Source organism: Hipposideros armiger, unplaced genomic scaffold (genome assembly GCF_001890085.2).
Source record: "Hipposideros armiger isolate ML-2016 unplaced genomic scaffold, ASM189008v1 scaffold_483, whole genome shotgun sequence".
Lineage (NCBI taxonomy): Eukaryota > Metazoa > Chordata > Mammalia > Chiroptera > Hipposideridae > Hipposideros > Hipposideros armiger.
In genome coordinates, this window is record NW_017731833.1 from 859789 (window position 1) to 879281 (window position 19493).

Below are 19493 nucleotides of genomic sequence, written 5' to 3' on the forward strand. Positions count from 1 at the left end.
TCCCCTTTAGGCTCTCAGCAGCCACCCTCACCCTCTCTGTATTTCCATGTTTTAGCATTGGATGTTGATCCTGCTCATTGGATGTTGATCCTTCTGCTGTTTTTTTTCCTCGTCTTGTCTACGTGTCTACCTGTCTCACCTGAGAGGCAATGTTCTGTAAGTGAAAGGAGCACACCTTCTGGCGTCTTCTGAAGGTATAGACATGAGCCCCATTGGTACATGTGTGACTTGGAGCCAGTCAGCCTCTCAGGCCTCAGGATCCTCTGTTATTCAGCAGAGACAGAAACACACACCTTTCCCTGCCGTCTCACAGCTGGTTGTGACTATCAGATAAAATCAGAACCTGGGAAAGCGTGAATGCATACAGGTTTTAAAAATAATTACCAAACTCGCAGATGCTGCTGTTGTTCATATGAACCTGGCCTTGAATTCACGTGTGTTACAAAAGGAACTTTCAGAGTTGGTTTCTGCATTACAGAACAGTGTCTGTGAATGGGTGGCTTTGGTTGTCTGGCGTCCTGGGACGTGCTGGGCGTGGAGGCTGCTGTGTTGGGAGCGTGATTGCGGGAACTGGTGTCACTGTATGGGCTGAGCCTTCAAAGGGTGTGTCACAGTCCCTCAGGCTTGATTGCAACTGTCACTGGGCCCTGGAAAAGGCTAACCCTTACATCTCACACCCATCAGCCCGAACAGCTCCTCTTTTGAACAAATATTGGGTAACTCCCGCTCCACTCTCAAAGATAATGTAACTCATAGGTGAGAAAATCTATCCACATACTTGTACACAATTTCACACAGAGAAATAGTACGATGCCCTAATTTTAATATAAAGTGCTGGCAGATGGAAAGCAATTAAAAATAACATCATGTGTGTTTCAACAGGTGAGTTCGTGGGCCTGGCGACGCTGACGAATGTAATGCAGCAGCCACATGCTTACACCCACGTGGGAGCCACAAACGCAGATTTGCCACAGGAGCTTCCTACTTGTGACTCAGGTACCAAAAAGGTCACCATGTTATTGGCGGAGTGATTTTCACAATAACGGACAATTGTTGGTCAAGTTCCCAACTTGATGGTACAGTCTCCCTTGATTTATAGGCTCGAGGCTGTTCTGGGTAATTTGTTGCCTATTAAATCTGGCAACCACGCTCTACTTGGAGATTATAAAACCAAGTTAGCATCTAGGCTCAGATAACATCAAAGAGGTTTTTTCTTCTGTATGAATGTCCAGAGGGATACGGTATAATTGATCCTTGTGTGGGATCACCAGTGCATTGTTGGATTTCTGTGTTCATTGGTACCTACAGTCTAAATGCCAGTAAAAGCGGAGTGATGTTGTAGGGTAGGAGGAAGCAGCTTCTATCGTGACAATCAAACACACTGGCAGCAATTTCCAGACACCCCATTGGAGGCAGAACCATTTCAGTTAAGAATCAACAATCTAAGCAAGGAGTTCAGATAGCAGCTTGGGTGTGACAAAAGTAAGTAGCCCAAGCCTCTGACCAGATGCACACAGGATGGAAGCCAGGCTTAGAGTGTTCGTGTGGCAGTGGCTGGGCAGAGTGTCAGTGCCCCAACTGAGCAGCCTGGGGTTCCATTGAGAGCTCTGTAGAGACCAGGACACCCGGACAGAAATCCATGTGAATGGACTGGACTGGTGGGTGGAGTGGGGAGCAGACACACGGCTGCCCTGGGCTCCTAACCCGTGACACCCAGGGTAATGGCAGCGGGACTCACCCCAGACCCCCCGCCTGCTTATGCGGCCAAGCCTAGCGAGCCAGGGTCCCCAGAGGGCTGTGATCACACACCTGAGACATTGGGGAGTCTTCCCCTGAGAACTTGTAGAGAAGACAGGGAGTGAAAAATGTACAACTAGAAACCTTGGAAGAAAGTTACAGAAAAACACGTATTGGTTCAGTATTTGAAGCACTTCAGATGGAATGGTTGTCCTAGAACAGAGTGGCCTACTGTGAAATAACCTCTCACATTTACAAAGCAATGTTGTGCCTGCCAGCAAGCTTCATACGCACTGTCTTCAATCCCTCCTGTCTGCTCTTGCCCGGGGGTCTCATATTGTCCTGGACCGTTTATTACGAGCCACCTAGTGAGTTCATTCACACTGAGGCATAGGATCGCCCGTATTATCTTCCAGAGGCGCTGCTGATGAGAAGGAAAGACCGGTGTTTATCTCAGTAGAATGAATTGGTTTTCCACATTGGCTGCCTTTCAGAGTCGCTGGGAGAGATTTTTAAGAAAGATATATAGATGCCCAGGGCTCCCCTCAGGCTATTTAGTTTCAGAAGATTTGATTATGGGGTATCTATTTTTAAAAAGTCCAAGTGATCCTTTCTGCAGTAAAGGCTAAGTACAACTTTTTAATGTAGAGATTCTTTCTTTCGTGTTAGAATATAAGCATCTCGGCCAGGGATTCAGTTAACATGTTCCCTTACACCTCGCTCAGTGCCGGCCACAAAGCTCCTGCTCAATAAATATTTGTGGAATGTTTGATTATGTAAAACTTCAGGCATGGTGGCCTGTGTGTGTGTGTGTGTGTGTGTGTGTGTGTGTGTGTGTGAGAGAGAGAGAGAGAGAGAGAGAGAGAGAGAGAGAGAGAGAGAGAACTGCAGCATTTTGGAGCTTTTTCTAATTTTTCAGTTTTTAACCACACAGGCAATGGCTTACTTCCTGCACATTTAAGGCTGATCTTAATCCTACCTCCTTAGCAAGTTAGTGATTTCCTTTCTCCTTTCCCCTTCCTGCCTCATTTTCTTCCTCCCTTCCTCCCATTCTGTTCTTTCTTTTCTCTATCTGTCTGTCCATCTGTCTGTCTGTCTATCCATCCATCCATCCGTTATGGATTGAATCGTGTCCCTCAAAATTCATACGTTGAAGTCCTCCCCTCTGATGTGAAGTGTTTGTGTTTGAAGAAAGCTCCTTTAAGGAGGTGATCAAGGTGAAACGAGGTCGTAAGGGCGGAGTCCCAGTCCCAAAGGGCGGGTGTCCTTGTAAGAAGAGGAAGAGGCACCAGGAGTGACACCGGAGGAAAGGCCGTGTGGAGACATAGTGAGACAGCAACCCTCTGCCAGCCAGGAAGGAAGGCCTCACTAGACACCAGCCCTGGTGGCACATTGACCTTGAACTTCTGGCCTCCAAACGGTGAGAAAATGAATTTCTGTTGTTTAAGCTCCCCGGTCTGTGCTATACTGTGTTATGGCAGCCTGAGCGAACTAATGCACCACCTGTCACCTGTGAATCGTCCGTTACTGGGTGACGCACTTGGCCTGTTAGGTTGTAGCTGCTTTTCCACTAACACAAAGACATCCCAGAAACAGCCAAGGTTTTGGAATTATTATGAATAGCAATTCCAGACCTATAGCTTCTGCTATTACACTGCAAAGAAAAGGGGGTGGTGTGAAGAATTGGGTGACCTAGGTAATTTTTGGTATTGAGACTTGAGTGACAGACAGTTTAATAACGCATCTGCTGACACCAGGGCGTGCTTTGAGGTATTTCTCGAATCCTGGAGTTGAGTACGTAGCTTGAGCAGCTCATGAGGCCAAAGGAGAGGCCACGTCTTCAGGCACTTAGGTGCACAGTGAGGTTTAATAGAAGCTTTCTTGTTCTGACTGGTGGCTGTGCTTCACTCTGATAATTCACGAGTAAGACAAATTGAGACAGTGAGGCTGAGAAGCTGACGATTTGTGAGGCAGTAATTCCAGTTGACTGTCTCATTGCATTTTTTGTCAGTAGACTCATTTCCTCTCATTTTCACACTTAGCAATGAATTTAACACCTTTATAATGGATTACATGCCCAATGATGAGAGAGACCAGACAGCCATTTTCTCCCCAAGGCACCTCTGTTTACTGGGACTCTATTATACCTAAAGAGAAACCTTTTCAGGCCACCCTTCACGAGCTCTAAGAATGATACAAGGCAGCGATCTGAGCTTGTGACTCTGTCTGGGTGGAGTTTTAAGTCAATGCAAATGCAGTTGTATGTGAAAATCTTTGGATCACACTTAGGACTTCATCTGAGAGCAAATGTTTCCCTGGGGGTTTCAATTCTGAACATTATTCTTCCACTTGTGAGTGATGGATGTGCCTGTCTGTTTCCCTTCTTGGACTCTGTGCTCTTCAGTGCTGTGCTCGTCAGGTCTCTGGCATCCTCAGCACCGAGCTTCCCATAGAAGTTGCCATTCATTCATTCGTTCATATGTTTATCAGATGCACAATCATGTAAAGGCCGGCTGTCTTTGAGGCTGTCACAGACTTGTTCCGGAGATAGACATGCATGTAAACAAATAATTAAAATACTGTCTAGCAAGAGAGACAATTGGAGCCTGAAGGAAGGAATAATGAGCAGTTTGTGGGAGTGTGAAGAAGGGGTAACACTGGAGACGCAGCCACAAGGATGGGGGGAGTCGGTGTAGGGGAGGAGGGAAGGGCTCTGGGCAGGACATGGCATGGGGAACGGCAGGCGAGCAGGGGGGTGCCCTCTGGAAGGCATGCGGGCTGCAGGGGCAGCTGAGCACGGCTGTGGGACGCTGCCTCGTTGTAGTGGGTGGAGAGCCAGAGGCTGTTTCGTTTCTGATGGGGAGTGTCCTTCCTGCTTGCTGCTTCTCCAGTGTGCTCTTCACGTCCATGCCTTTGTTCTCCTTGTTCCTTCTGGAACACCCCCCCCCCGCCCCCCCAGCCTTCGGGGCTCAACCCCCCTGTGAAACCTTCTTCTCCCCTCTTGGCGGAATTTATCCCCCGCTCCTAGGTTCCCAAAGCCCTTGGCTGATATTGCTGTGCAGTTACCCTGTAGCTCGTTGTGTGTGTTGGCTTTTTCCTTGCTGGACCGTGAGCTGTGCGAGTGCTGAGACTGTGTCTTGTTTTCTTTCTGTATTCTTACTGTGTAGCGTATGCCTGGCAAACAGCATGTGCTCAAAAAATGTCACATGAGTAGAGGAATGACTGCTCGTGCTCCCAGCAGAATGATTGTTAGCAGAGAAGCAACTTGGTGCCGTGGAAAGGGGCCTGGATGAGGATACTGGAAACTGAAATCCAACTTCACGTTGCTTTCCTGGTGCTCTGTGCCCAGAGGCCTGCCCCGTAACCGCCCGGGGCCAACTGTGCTCCCATGGGGTGGAGAAGTACCTTATCGGCATAAAGCCAACCAACGGAGTGAAGTCATCTTTTGAGAGTGCTCCTGACTCTAATAGCTGTGATTTTAAAACACTTCTGATAAGTTGACTTTATATTTATTCACATTTTCATCATTTTTCTTGGAAGAGGCAGGAGACTTTATTATTTGCTGAACTGCTCTCATCAGTGGAGGTTTTTATTATCATTAGATATTAGCAAAGGGAGCTAAAATCCTGAGTTTGTGCTCTGACTCGTCATGGGGAGCATAGTTAGAATACCTCACTGTCACTAGACAGTTGTCAAACTATTCTCGCAATGACCTTCTGTAAAAGTAATCCTATGTAGTTTTCTGTGCCCTGGCATATTAACATTCTATCTCCCAGAATTTCCTGTAAGTGTGTTGAGTTTTTAATAAATGGATTAGCAGACAGATGACCAGGATCTCGGACAGTGATACTACACCATTTTATCAGTATTCACAGTTAGAGTCCTTTGAAATTATGAAGGCAAAGGAAATAGCTCATCTGGTTTCATTATCAGGAAAACATGGTTAAACTAGCATGTCAGATGAAGAGGATTTTGTAAAACATGTAATTCACCAAGGAGGTATCAAAACAAAGCACATACCTAAAATATTGCTTTTCAGTAGCACATCAACAATCTTATCCAGCCCTTCTGAGATCCGGGAAGGTTATGAATCTATTCCTTTCTTGAAATGTGTTCCTCTTAGTAAGTGGTGTTGTGGACAGAGCCCTGCAGTGATTACCGCCTGCATGACTGAGGCATTGTCCTGAGTGTCAGGGGTCACAGGCATGTTGGAGAGACAGTGGTGATGAGAGGGCCAGCCTGGGACCCGTGGGCCCGGGCGTGGATTGGGCTGTCGGAAAAGGCATGATGCATTTTTGCAATGAAAAACATAGAAAAACTACGTCATGACTTTTCCGACAACCCAATAGATGCCCCTCAGAACCTTGGAGAAGGTGGCGGGCAGTGATGATGGCAGGCCAGTCCACAGAGGGCTGCCTGGGCAGGATGGGCGAGGGGAGGGCTCCCGCTGCGCTGCCTGGAAAGGTGAGCAGCAGGTGACCTGGCTGGGAAACGAAGGTCTCTTGGATGAGAAGATCTGGGTGTTTCCTCCCCTCACACAAGAGAGCAGCTGCCTCACCGACATCCCTCTTCCCTGGCCCCGGGGGAGAGTTTGGCAGTCTTCGTGTGGGTGTCCCAGTGTCCTGTGGAGGGAAACAGGACCGGGCTCCTCAGCTTCACCTGCTGTCTGAACCCCGCCATGACTGGGGTCAGGGTCTAGCTCAGCGGTTCTCAACCTGTGGGTCACGACCCCTTTGGGGGTCGAACGACCCTTTCACAGGGGTCGCCGGGTACTCGTATGTGGGTGTATCTGCATGTGGGCCTGGAGACAGATAGAGGAGCGGTGTCTTGGTTCCTAAGACCATCGAAAATATGTGTTTTCCGATGGTCTTAGGCGACCCCTGTGAAAGGTTGAGAACCGCTGGTAGCTAGTTATCACCCCAACTGGGTCCAGTCTTTCCGTATGTGTAGTTCAAAATAATATTATAAGGCCTTCACATTACAAAAGGAACACGTTATTATTGTAGCAAATTGTAAATAGAAACTATAAAGCATCAACAAGAAAATAAAAGCCACCCCACGTCCTACCAGTCAGAAATAAGCACTGTTACTAGTCTCTGTGTTCTGCCATCAATGAAGTCAGAGTTGGGATCAGCTTTTTCCACTGAACGTTGCATCTTATGCACTTATTACGCCTTTAGAATATTTTAATAGCTGTTTCACATGAAAGAAGATCCGCAGTTTACATAACATATTCCCTATTGATGCATATTTAGGTAGTTTAAAAATTCCCCTGTTTATATATTCTGTCCAGAAGAATGGCTTTCTACATAAAGCTTCTTCTACTCACTAGGTTATTTTCTTAATAAATATGATTACCTCAGATTCACAACCATCCCCAGGATGACTTCCTAGAGATAAAATTATTACATCACAGGATAGGAACACTTTTGAGACGCCTGACACCTCCTGACTCCGTAGGCCTGTAGCGGTGCCACGTCCTCTGTTCCAGGCTCCTCTTCTCACACTTGGCTGATAATATGCAAGATTTTCTGACACTGGGAGGGACGCAGCCACCCGCTCTGGGGCACTGGTGCCAACCTGCCCATCAGCGAGATCCTTTGACATTGATTTAGACCTCACGAGGGATTTAATGAGGAGTGAAAGCAGTGCTTGTGTGTTGTACGAGTTTATAACCCACCTGGGATAACTGTGGGAGAAAATGGAGACATAGGGAAAAAATTAACGAGTAATTCAAGACAGAATCTCGGTAATCCCCCTTTATAGCTGTGTCCCCATTGGGAATCTGAGGCCTCTATCGACGTAGGGCCTTCATGGTTAGTGTGAGCCCGGAGCTAAGCCAGGGCCCCCAGCTGCTGTGGGGTCCACAGAGGGACTTTTTTATCTCGTCTTCTCAACGAGTGGTGTCTTGACACACCGGCGGGTTCTACTCCCCACCATCTTCTCCTGGATTCTGGCAGTAATGGTGGCGATGGCGGGCACTGAGCAATTGACCTGCGCCAGGCAGACAGTTAAACACTTTACGTGCATTATCTCATTTTATCTGTCCCAAGCCCTTGTGAGGTGGTCGTATTACCCCTATTTTATGAATGATGAAACTGGGGCTTAGAGTGGTTAAGAGATTTTCCCAAGGTCACACAGCAGACGGGGCAGAGAGCTATGATAATGGCCCAGGTCTGTCAATGCAGAGCTACTGTCTTGAACACAGCGCTGTACTGCTTGTCACCCTGGAAGGGCCGGCAGGCCGAGCCTCCGCTGGGAAACGCCCCCAGCGCACACTCTGGCTGGAGTCCCGCTGCTCTCCGCGAAGGCGGCCCCAGACGCCGGATTGTCCTGTTGGTACTGTTCGCTGCCTCGGAAGCTGTGCTGCCGGTGTTTCTCATGGGGGACGCTGCTGGGTGGCAGGGCTCCTGGGGCTCTGCTGTCAGAGCCCTCTCACAGGCTGCTGGGCCGTTAGCCTTGCCCTTAGCCTCCATGTGGAGAGCGCCTTACTTGTGGTAACCCCGCAGCTCTGCCTCAGCTTGCAGCCCTAGTGAGGAATGTGGGAAGCCGCAGAGCGCCCTGCACTCCAGGGCTAAGATCCCGAACACTGACTCTCGGCGAACACTTGCCCTTCTCCAGAACGCTCTCTAATCCCAAAGTTAGAGAATATTAGAGACCCTGTCGTTTTCTCTGTGAAGCCGTGAAATCCAGACCTCGTGTAGACTTAACAATAACCCAAGTTCCTCTTCTCATGCCCTGCGGGCGGGCTTGCAGCTCATATGGAAATCAAACCTCAGGAACATTTTCCCAGGTTAGAGATGCAAACTCAGCTCACGCCTGGATCCCATGTAGGAGGACCAGGTCTAAGCACCTGTGACCTGGAAGAAGCTGCCACTACAGGCTGCATCGGCCAGGGCAGCTTTCCTGGGGCAGGTGAAACCAGAGGTGAGTCCTGAAAGCGGCCCTGTTAGAACAGCTGGGCTTGAGCAGGGAGGACCCACGTGCGCGACGGCAGGATGGACGGAATCGTCTTCACCAGAATGAGAAAGCGGGGCTGGCGGCAGATCCGTGTCACGTGCGCAGAGATGACTTAACTCCCCCTTTTGTTGCTTCCGCCCCACAGCTGCTCTGTGCGATGTAGTTTACAAGGCCATTGCTGAGCATCTCTGGATGTGACAGCTCCTGCGTTAGCTGCTGCTTCCCGGCAGATCTTGGCAGGAAATGCCTGAAGTAGCAGCCCCGCTGAATGTTTCTTTGCAGGATGGCTAACGAGCTGCCTGCTCATTGCTTTGTAGTTGCTGTTGAGGCAGCCGGTTTTGATTTTTCTTCCTTGTGATTTTGTTGTTGTTTTTGGTCATAGATTTCAGAAATTCAAAATTGCTTAAATATCAAGGGGACTGTTTGGCTTGTGGAACCACCTGAAAAGTTCAGCTTGGATTTCCGGAATGGCTTCACTCAGGAACGGTTTCCTGGTGTTCATCTTAGCTCTTCATCCTGCTGCTTCGGCTTCCCACTCACACAGGCTCTGGCCGTGTTAACATCCTGCAGGCATGCTTCCTTATAAGTCCAGACATAGGAAACACAGGACTTTTTCCTGCTGATGAATTTGAAAAAGTGTCATGGGCCCGCCTCTCATTGGACTGAATTGTATCACATGCCCAACTCTGAACCAATCACTTCGGCAGAGGAGCTAAGATGCTCTGATTGGTTAAACCCGAGTCACATGCTCGCCCTTGAAGTACACGTTCCTCAAGCATATTGACTGAGCCCTGACCACGTGTGCTTCCCAAGGGAAAAGTTAGGATGATGTTAACAGAAAAGAGGAAAATACATAATAAATGTAAAAAGCCATCCCCTATTTACTCTAGCACCCCTGAATGGCTGCGCTTCAGGCTGAAGAGTCTCATTGGCCCAATGGACTGGGCGTTTCCTGTGGCGTCACTTTGGTGTGGCCTGGATTCCCTGGCTGACCACAGAGCCCTGCTGCTCCCTGATGGGGGTGCCTGCCTTTCACTGATGTGCTGACATCCTGAAGGTCACTGGGAAGGTCGCAGAGGCCCCCTGGTCTCAGGTGGGAGGGGGGAGGATGCGCTAATGTGCCCTGGGTCTGGAGAGAGGGGAAGGAGGGTGAGTTTATGAGCTGATGCGACCTGGTTGGAAGTGTGCAGGTGAGGCCGCTGCGCTCCACCTGTCCCAGGCGTCCTGGTCCGAGGCGGGAATGCGCAGCGGTTAGAACACGGCCTCTGAAGTCGGGCTGCTGAGCCCGACCTCATTTTTTCACCTCGGTGGGCCTCCGCGTTCCGTTTCTAAACGGGGCGTCCTCAGGATTCCCTGAAATTATGTGTGTAAAGTACTTGGCACACAGCGTGGCGCAACCCTCGTAAGTACATAGTCCATGTTACGAATACCCTGCACCCAGCACACAGTGTCACAGCAGCTGGAGCCCAGGAGCCTCCGTGTATCCAGAGGCACGGAGAATGCAGGGTGCGCTTTTCAGTATTGGATACGAAGCTCCTTCTTGCATCTCCATGTTATGTCCTGAGGGGCGGGGTCACCGCCCGAGTCCTGCCCGTTTGGTTTCTGAGCGGCTTCTGGCTCGGACCTGCCGCTTCGCTGGCCCTTGCGCCCGGGCTCGGCTTCACAGGCTCCTCCCCCTGCCTGGCTAATTCAGGACCCTGACTTCTTTCCGTCTCTCCCCTCCTCCTGTCGGGCCACCTCCTTTCCTTTGCTCTTCTCCCTTGTCTGCAGAATATTGTCCCAGTTCCTTAGCACGGCGTTATTTAAAGCCCTTCCGGTCTATTCCAGCCAACCCTTTCATCTGCAAGTATCTTTCCCACCAAACAGCCAGCCCAGCCATGGCCGCCGAGGTTCGCTGTCCCCCGAGAGCTCCAGGCGTCAGCATCTGTGCAGGTTTCCGCCCGCGCGGTTCTGTCTGCCCGTACTCTTCCCCACTAACTTCTGCTTGTCTTTTAAAATTCAGCTCCTCTCCCCTGGGCCCCTGTCCCCGTGTTTCCACGGCAAGACGTACATGCAATTACTGTAGCGTTCATCACAATTGGCTGTGTACCAATCTCTGCTCTTCTGTGCACCATAAATTCCTGCAAGAAAAGGAACATGGCTTATGCACTTATATATACTCAGTTCCTAAAACAATGCTCAAAAAACAGCTTATTTTATGCAATGACTAGAAGGCTGTCTATCAGGAAGTATAAAACACGCACTGCATTTCTCCGAATGTAGCGCCATTTTGAACGGTGCTTTGGACTTTTTCTTTCATTTTTTTTTTCAGTATAGAGTTGACCCTTAAACAACATGGGGGCTTGGGGCACTGATTCCCCTGTGCAGTCGAAAATTCTCACACAACTTTTGACTCCCCATAAACTTAACTACACAGTTGTCCCTTGGTGTCTGCGGGGCATTGGTTCCAGGACTCCCCATGGATCCCCAAGTCTGCAGAGGCTCAGGTCGTCTGTATAAAACGGCACAGATCAATGCGTGCAGTCGGCCCTCCACACCCACAGATCCCCAACCAAGGATCAAAAACAGCGTAGGTATTTACCGTATTGGAAAATATCGGCGCATAAGTGAAACCACAGAGTTCCAATTGGTATTGTTCATGGGCCAACTGTATCTTAAATTATGGAGTAATAAGAAATATGGGAATCCATTCTAATTCTTAAAAGACATATTAATCCTGTCCCCCAAATTATCCACGGTCATCAGCTCGGTGGGTACTCTTCAAGACTTTACAAAATTATTTATTTTTTTAAATAACTTTATTGAGATGTAATCCATGTGCCATAAAATTCATTCTTTTAAGTATAGAATTCAGTGGTTCTTGGCATTTTCAGAGAGTTGTGCAACCACCACCATTATCTAACTTTAGAACGTTTTAGTTACCCCATTAGCTGTCACTCCCCAGCCCTGGCAGCCACTAATCTGCTTTCTGTCTGTGTGGGTTCACCTGTCCTGGACATTTCATATAAATGGAATCATGCAATAAGCCTTTTGTATCTGACTTCTATCATCTAGAATAATGTTTTCAAGGTTCATCCATTTTTCAGCATGTGTTACTACCTTATTCCTTTTTATGGGCAAGTAATATTCTGTTGTACGGATATACTGTATTTTGTTTACCCATTCATCAGTTGATGGGCATTTGGTTGTTTCCACTTTTTTACTATTGTGAATAATACCTTATGAACATTCCTGTACAAGTTTCTGTGTAGATGTATGTTTTCAATTCTGTTGGGTATAAGCCTATTCTGGGTAATGTGGCAACTGTGTTCAACTTTCTGAGGAACTGCCAGACTTTTTCTACAGCAGCGTGCGAGAATTCCATCTTCTCTACAATCTTTTCAATGCTGGCTTTCCCCCCCCCCCTTTCTTTCTTTTCTTTTTTCTTTCTTTTTTTTTTTTGACTATAGTCATTGTAGTGAGTGTGACAGGCTCTCCTACTGTGGCTTTGACTTTCATAATGACTGATGATCTTGAGTGTCTCTCCTGCATTCATTGGTCATCTTATGTGTCTTCTTTAAAGACATGTCTATTCACATCCTTTGTCAATTTTAAATTGGTTATTTGCCCTTTTATTAAGTTGTAAGCATTCTTTATATATTCTGGCTATAAGTTCCTTATCGGATATATGATTTATTAATATTGCCATTTACATAAATACGTATATATTTTGTGCATATGCTTACATATGTAAAAACTTAAGTAGAGCTCATACGTGTGGGACTATATTGTTTGTATTATTGTTTACATTTCTTCCCAGTCAATGTACATGTAAATCTGCCTCATTATTTTCAGTTTTCACAGAGAAGTTCACATAACCATTCCCTTGATGATGGGCATTTTGATGAGTCTCGATGGTTTCACTACTGTAAACAGTACTGCAGTGAGCCTCCCTGTAGAGGTGCGTTTCTGCACATGTGCAAATACCTCTCTAGGATACCTGAAGAGGAGTCACTGAGTTTCAGAGCATCTGCATTTTACAGCGTAATGCATTCAATCAAAATGCCTATTAGAAAGGCTGAAACAGTGTACGGGAATACCATTCCCTTGCGTACTGGCCAACATTCAGATTTAAGTATTCTTCCTTAGCAGATGAACAAAAAGACTACCTAATAATTGCTTTAACTTGCACAAAATTGTTTCGATATCATGGTTTCCATAATTTCCATTACTTGGTATTCAGAATAGAACCTGTATCTCACCCAGTTTTGTAGATCTTTCCTTCACCTGGGAGCCCCTGCATGACACGGAAGAGAAATGATAGATGGGCTGGATGAGTCTGCAGTTATATTCTAGCTTCCATGTGTGTTGAGGGCAGCTTGAGAAAAACATGGCTCTTAAAAGGTTTTCCATTGTACTTGAAGCTGACCAGACTTTTAACCACAATCCAGAGACCTTGAACTTCACAAAGATGTGGCATTTTATTGTAATAATGCTATTGATAGTGCTTCCTTTCCGAGTGGTTTTTCAAAAGCATCTTTTGTCAGCAGAGGGCTTTTATTAGCTCATATAATCTTGCTGCACTCCATGTTAGCTGAGAGAGAAAAGCCATGTCCTTTGGTACCAAATATGGGAAGTTGTGCAAAAACTCTCAAGGCGAAAGAAGTTGTGCAGCTTCTTGAGGCTGCACTTGTCACTCTGTGATGTGTCCTAACTGAAAATAATGAAGTTTTCTAATGCTCATGTCTAGAAGGTAAAAATTTACACGATTATGCTTCCAAACTGACAGTCGTATGAAAAGAAATCACAGAGGATTAATATGGAGAGACCAGCTAAAGTGTAGGCTCAGCTGCGAGCGTGATACCTTAGATAGGCTCAGATGTGAGTGCCTGTGGTCGGAGCCCCTGAAAACCAGGACTTAGACAAGAAAATCTAAGACTGAGAATATAGTCCTGACTGTGGAATGGGGCAGCTGGCTGTTGCAGGCTTAACCTGAGCCATTACTGGTAACTGAACATCCGCAATAAATGGGAGGAACAGGGGGCAGAAGTACCAATTATGGGCTCTGGGCACCAGCCAGGTGCAGCGTCAGTGCTGTGGTTCCAGTAACCAGTCCTGTGAGGTAAGTGCTCAGTCAGTGATGGAGAGACTGGGGACAAGGGTTCAGACTGAACCTAGATTGGGAATCTGGAGAAGGTCCACCGCAGGGTGGAGACTGGTGTGCCTCAGGTCAGAGCCCTCTGACCTCGGCCAACATGGGAGGGATGGAGACACTTGCATCTCTAAGGGAATCTGTACAAAATCTTCAACTGAATGACTTAATTAAAAAACCCCATTAACAGGCAAGTTGGGGCAACGAATGCATCTTCTGTGTTAGGGACGGGATCACAAACTGAGGAGGGCACTTGATGGACGTCTGTGGACTTGGTGTCACAGTGAAGATTCACCCGGGAAGGCAGGGTGGACATTCAGTCAGCACTGTCCTGTGTCCCCCAGACATCACTCCACATTTCCTTGCATCTTTGCTGGGAATGGGTAGGCAGTGGTGCTTGATGTCTATTAGACTCCAATTCAATGCTGAGGTCCATAATTCAATGAAGATAGATATAAAAATGGTTTCTTTTTCATTAAAAGGGTAATTACCAAGTTATCAGTATGCTGGAAGGATGAGAGCTTATGGATTTTTCATAAAATCCTAAGTTTGTAAGGAGCTGGGTGAAGTCATTTCATTCTGTCTTTAAGCAGGCCGGAATTTAATTCACCCATGATGGATGGGGTGCTGTTTAATAAGGTCTCTAGAGAATAAGGGCTGATAACCTTCAGTATATTAGCTACCCTCAGCTACGACACTCCTGCCATCGTACTGAATATGCTGACTTAGAATGGAAGTCTCTGTCTTTCGTGTCCTCTTTAGGTAGAGAGAAGAGTGTTCTAAATGCCCTTCATTTTCATTCATTCAAAGAACATGCATTGAGTACCTACTATGTGCTAGATGTGAGTGATACAATAGGTAAACAGTAGGAAAGACAGGTCTCATTCTTTTTTTTTTTTTTTTTTGGAGGGCAGTGTAACTGGCCCTCATATGTGGGATCCAAACTGGGGCCCTCTGGCATCCCAAGCCAGTTCTTAATCATCGCACCACTCGGCTGGCCCAAGACAGGTCTCATTCTTGTTGGCATTTAGCTGAAAGACACATGATGGGTCGTAAGCAATAGCCACGTACATAAGTGACTGCAAATTGTAATCAGTGCTTTGAAAGGAACAGTTAAGGTGCTGTTGTTGAGCAGAATAGGAGGATGCTATGGCCTAGTTTACGTGAAAGGACAGGGGAGGCCTCATTTATATGTGGCGTTTAATACGAGCCCTGAGGTATAAAAGGAGAGAGAGCCTTGCTGACAGAGGGAGCAGCATGTGCAGAGGCCCTGAGGCAGAAGTAGCACAGTGTGTCTGAGGCATTTCAGAGGTCAGCATGGTGAGAGCGGGTGGTCAGGGGAGAAGGTGGCATGCGATGGGGCCAAAGAAGGAAGTGAGGGGCCAGGTAATGTCTGGCCTTGTGGGCAGCGAGGAGGGGTTTGGATTTTACTCTAAATGGAGTGTTTCTAAAAGATCACTCTGGCTGCTGTGTGGCAAATGAATGAGACGTGGGAGAGTTAGACCAGAGACATCAGTTAGGAGGCAGCTGAAAGGGGGAAACATGGCAGCTTGGACTGCGTTGGTGGCAGTGAAAATAGGCATGTTTGAGAGATAACGTGAGGGTCTTCCCGATGGATTGGAAGGATTGGTGAAGGGAAGACATCCGGTCAGGATGCCATCTTGATTTCTGGCTGGAGGAACTGGCAAGGTGGTAGTTCCCTCTAGTAGATGGAAACTATTGGGAGGGACAGGCCTGTTGCTGGGAGGATGGAAATCAAAAGCTGGCATTTGCATATGTTAAATTTGAGATGCCTGGGAAACACTCAGGTAGAACTGTGGGATCTAAGTCTGGGGTTCAGAGAAGTTGGTGCTGGAGAAATTTGGGTGACATTAGTCTTTCAATGGTAATGAAAGCTGTGGGAAAAGAATGGAAGTATGGAGGGAAAGAGAAGAGAGAAAGGGGGCCGAGGTGTGAACTCTGAGAAACTCAAACATCTCCTCACCATCTTCAGAAACAAGGAGCTGAGTAGAGAAAACACCCAACTAAAAAGGGTGTGGGTTCTGATCCCAGTTTTAAAAATGCTATGACCTTGGCCACTGCCTCTCTCTGTCTGTCAGAATCTATATTCTTAAAGTGAGGAGTTCCAGCCCTAAATTCTCTTCAATTGCCAGTATTCTGTGATTAATCTCTCACTTTGTATTAGCCTCATTTTCCAGTTACTTCGACCATTATCGGCAACTTCCTTTACTTACCCAAAATACCCTTTTCTAATTCACGATTCTAATTTTAGGTGCATCAAACTAATATTCATATAAATCTTTCGCCTCCAATGCCAAGCTGTGATTCTTTGGGCAGTTTGGGCTTTTCCATTCCAGTGCCTTTGTGGGGAGGGCCCTTGTGGCACAATATTGGTAGGCTTCCTTTTTCATTAAAGATGAGCCTCTTTATTTTTGCCATTCCTATTCAGCTCAGTTTTTCAGTTTCTTTTAAACGAGCTTTAGAGATTTGAGGAGTGCTAGTGGGTATTCTTTTTGACCTTACTTAAGTTTGTGTTTGGTCCAGATCTTAAAGCAAACCAAATTGACTGCCTCTGCTCAGTACCCAATAGGACTTATGATCCAGGTGAACTTTGGGTTGAAAGTTGTATTTCCTGCTTAAGAAAAAAATTTTATACACACACACACACACACACACACACAAACACACACACACACATACATACATGCATATATATATACACACATATGCAAACATATATGCACACACTATATATATATAAAATTTGTTATATATATAACAACACTAGCAAATTATTCATGTTGAAATTATTTTTTAACAAAGTGCCTTTGCTGTCCTATCATGATGCTTTATTGCAAATGTTTCTTGAGAGATAATTCTTCCTGTTGCTTTTGTCTCACAATGTACCATCTGAGCCTGCTGAGAAAGCTGAAAAAAAATAAAAGAGTTCATACTGAAAAACAAAGGTCATTGGTTAGTGAAAAATGATAGATAAAATGGCAATTAGATGTCACATAATAGACTTTCTTTTTTTACCAACAAAGACTCTGAAACTGGCATTGGGTCATCTCACCAAAGATGGAACATAATTACTGTAGTGATGACAATCTTCCTGTCAGAGGTAAGGCTTTGTCAGAAATTTATTTCTTTTACATGTCACTGTTTTTAGGATTCAAGACTCTAGTCATGACTGATACAGTTATTAGAGGAAGAAGAGTTTAGATTAAACGAAAGCAATCATTCCTTGTTACATGTAGGGTGATTCAGCCACATTAACAGTAATGTAAAACACATAATTCAAAAGTGGCGAGAAGGTGCGAGCCTGGAAAATGGTTATGCTCAGATGAAATGGAACATTAACGGTTTAATTTTGCATTTTTCCTCATGGTGCCAGAGCTCTATGTGGAAACCCTTTCAAATTATCCAAAATAGACCCAGCTGGGGTTGGCCTCAGTATATGTGGCCAACAGGTCTAAACTGTGTTATTGGAGTTGGACTGTATTATTGGTCCTTCGCCTTTTCACCTGTAGTGAGTTGAATGTGGACCCTCCTACCCCCACTCCCCCACACACTCCAAAGATGTGTCTATAACACTCAGTGCCGTGAATGCCGCCTTATTTGGAGAAGGAGTCTTTGCAGATGCAATTAAATGAAGGATCTCTAGATGATTTCATCCTGGACTCACTGACTGGGCCCTAAATCCAATGAAAAGTGTCCTTATGAGAAGAGGAGAAGACAGACCCTCAGGAGTTCAGGCCATGTGAAGACAGAGGCAGAGATTGGAGTGATTTGTTTATGAGCCAAGGAACACCAAAGATTGCCAGCAGCCACCAGGAAATAGGAGAGAGTCACGGTGTGGGCTTTTCCTCAGACTCCCGACGCCTGCTAACACCTGGATTTGGGATTCCTGGTGTCCAGAATTATGAGATACTGAATTTCTGTGAGCTGCCTCATTTGTAATGACTTGCTGCAGCAGCCCTAGGAAAATATTATACCACCCTCTATCAAGCATACTGTAGGAGGCAGCGTGCATTGAATGCAAGAGTTAGGAAATACAGATCCTAAGCTTCATGCTGCTGCCAGTAGCTATGTGACCCTGGATGTGTCACAACCTCTTTCTCAGACTCTGTTGCTTCGTCTATAACTTCCCTTTCAAGTCCTTCTAGCTCTAGCCTTGTCCTTCTACTATTAAAAAAGCAAACAGGGGCCGGCTGAGTGGCTCAGTTGGTTAAGAGTTAGCTTAAGAGCGCAAGCTTTGAGCAGCAGGGCCACTGGTTTGATTCCCACATGGGCCAGTGATGCTGCGCCTGAGCTGAGCAGCCACTGAGCTGCCAACAGGTGGCAGGATGGCTCAGCTAAAACAAACAAACAAACAAACAAAAATCAATGTGAAATAAAGAAATTTTTAGGCAAACAAAAGCTGAGAGAATTCATCACCAGCATACGTAGACTCTCAGAAATGATAAAGGAAGTTTCAGCATAATGGAAAATAATACCAGATGGACTCTTGGGCCTACAGAAAAGAATGAAGGGCTCAGAATATGGCCGATCTGTGGGAAAATGCAAAAGTCTTTCTTTCCTGATGCATGTATCTCTTTGAAAAATAATTTTCTGTATAGCAAAAATAATAATGTATTGTGGAGTTTATAACATATGTAGGAGCAAAATATGATGCCAGCACCATGGATCAGAGGGAGAAATGGATTCTGTTGTAAGGTTCTTACATTACGTGTGAAGTGGTTCCGTGGTACTTGAAGGTAGACTGTGATAAGACGAAGGTGCATATTACAATCCCCAGAGCACCAACATTGTGTGATTGTAACAGTGCCCTAACTCATCTCCTTGGTCTCATACGTGACTTCAAAGCTAAGTTAGATCATATCTCTGCTCAAAACTCTCCAGAGACTCCCCATATCAGAGCTAGAGGTGAAGTTTTGCTCATCTGGACTTAACCCGCGCCCAGGCGACTTCTCCAACCTCACCCGGAGCCGCTGCCCGCTCCTGGCTCCGCTCCAGCCCCGCTGGCCGCCTGGCTGCTCTTCGAAGCTGACCTGCAAGACCTCTCCTTGGGGTCTCTGCACTTGCTCTTCCCTTTCCCTGTAACTCTCCGTTCTACTTATCTGGCTCCCTCCCTCCCTCCCTCCTTCAAGTCTTTTTCCACATTCTACCTTCTCACTGGCATCTTTCAGGAACCCCGATTTGAGATGCAAGCCGACCCCCGCACTCCCCATACCTCTTCCTCTTCTCGTAGGGGCTTCTGTTTCTTCGCAGTACTTTTCCTTGTAGTGCTTTTTATTTTCTAACGTATTATGAACTTCACTTGCTTGTTTGATTTCTTTTCAGTCTCTGTCCCCAGAATCCATCACAGCCTAACCTTTACACGAGCAGGTTTTCTTTCTTTTTTCCCCCCGTTCTGTTCATGGATGCATCCACGAGGTCTAGAACAGTGCCTGGCATGTAGTAGGTGCTCAATAAATACTCCATGGAGTGACAGAGTCCTCACCCAAAAGCTCCAGGAAGAGCTGCAAGGCCCCTTTCCTTTGCCCAGCTGCCCCTGCGCGCGTGGCCGTGTGCCAGCACGTGGAGTATGGCGCTCCCTGCCCACTGCAGCAGACTCCCCGTCGCTGCCCAGTTCTTGGCTGCCTCAAGGCTGCAAGGGACTGGG

General features: G+C 46.6%; 1 long non-coding RNA gene across 2 annotated transcripts in view; it reads left to right on the forward strand.

Moving 5' to 3' along the window:
* Positions 1-19493, forward strand: part of LOC109395805 (uncharacterized) — a 426818-nt gene that overhangs the window by 195662 nt on the left and 211663 nt on the right. For both annotated transcript variants that reach the window (XR_002126727.1, XR_002126728.1), the window contains exon 3: positions 883-996. This is a non-coding gene — a long non-coding RNA (uncharacterized LOC109395805). The remainder of the gene's footprint in view (positions 1-882; positions 997-19493) is intronic.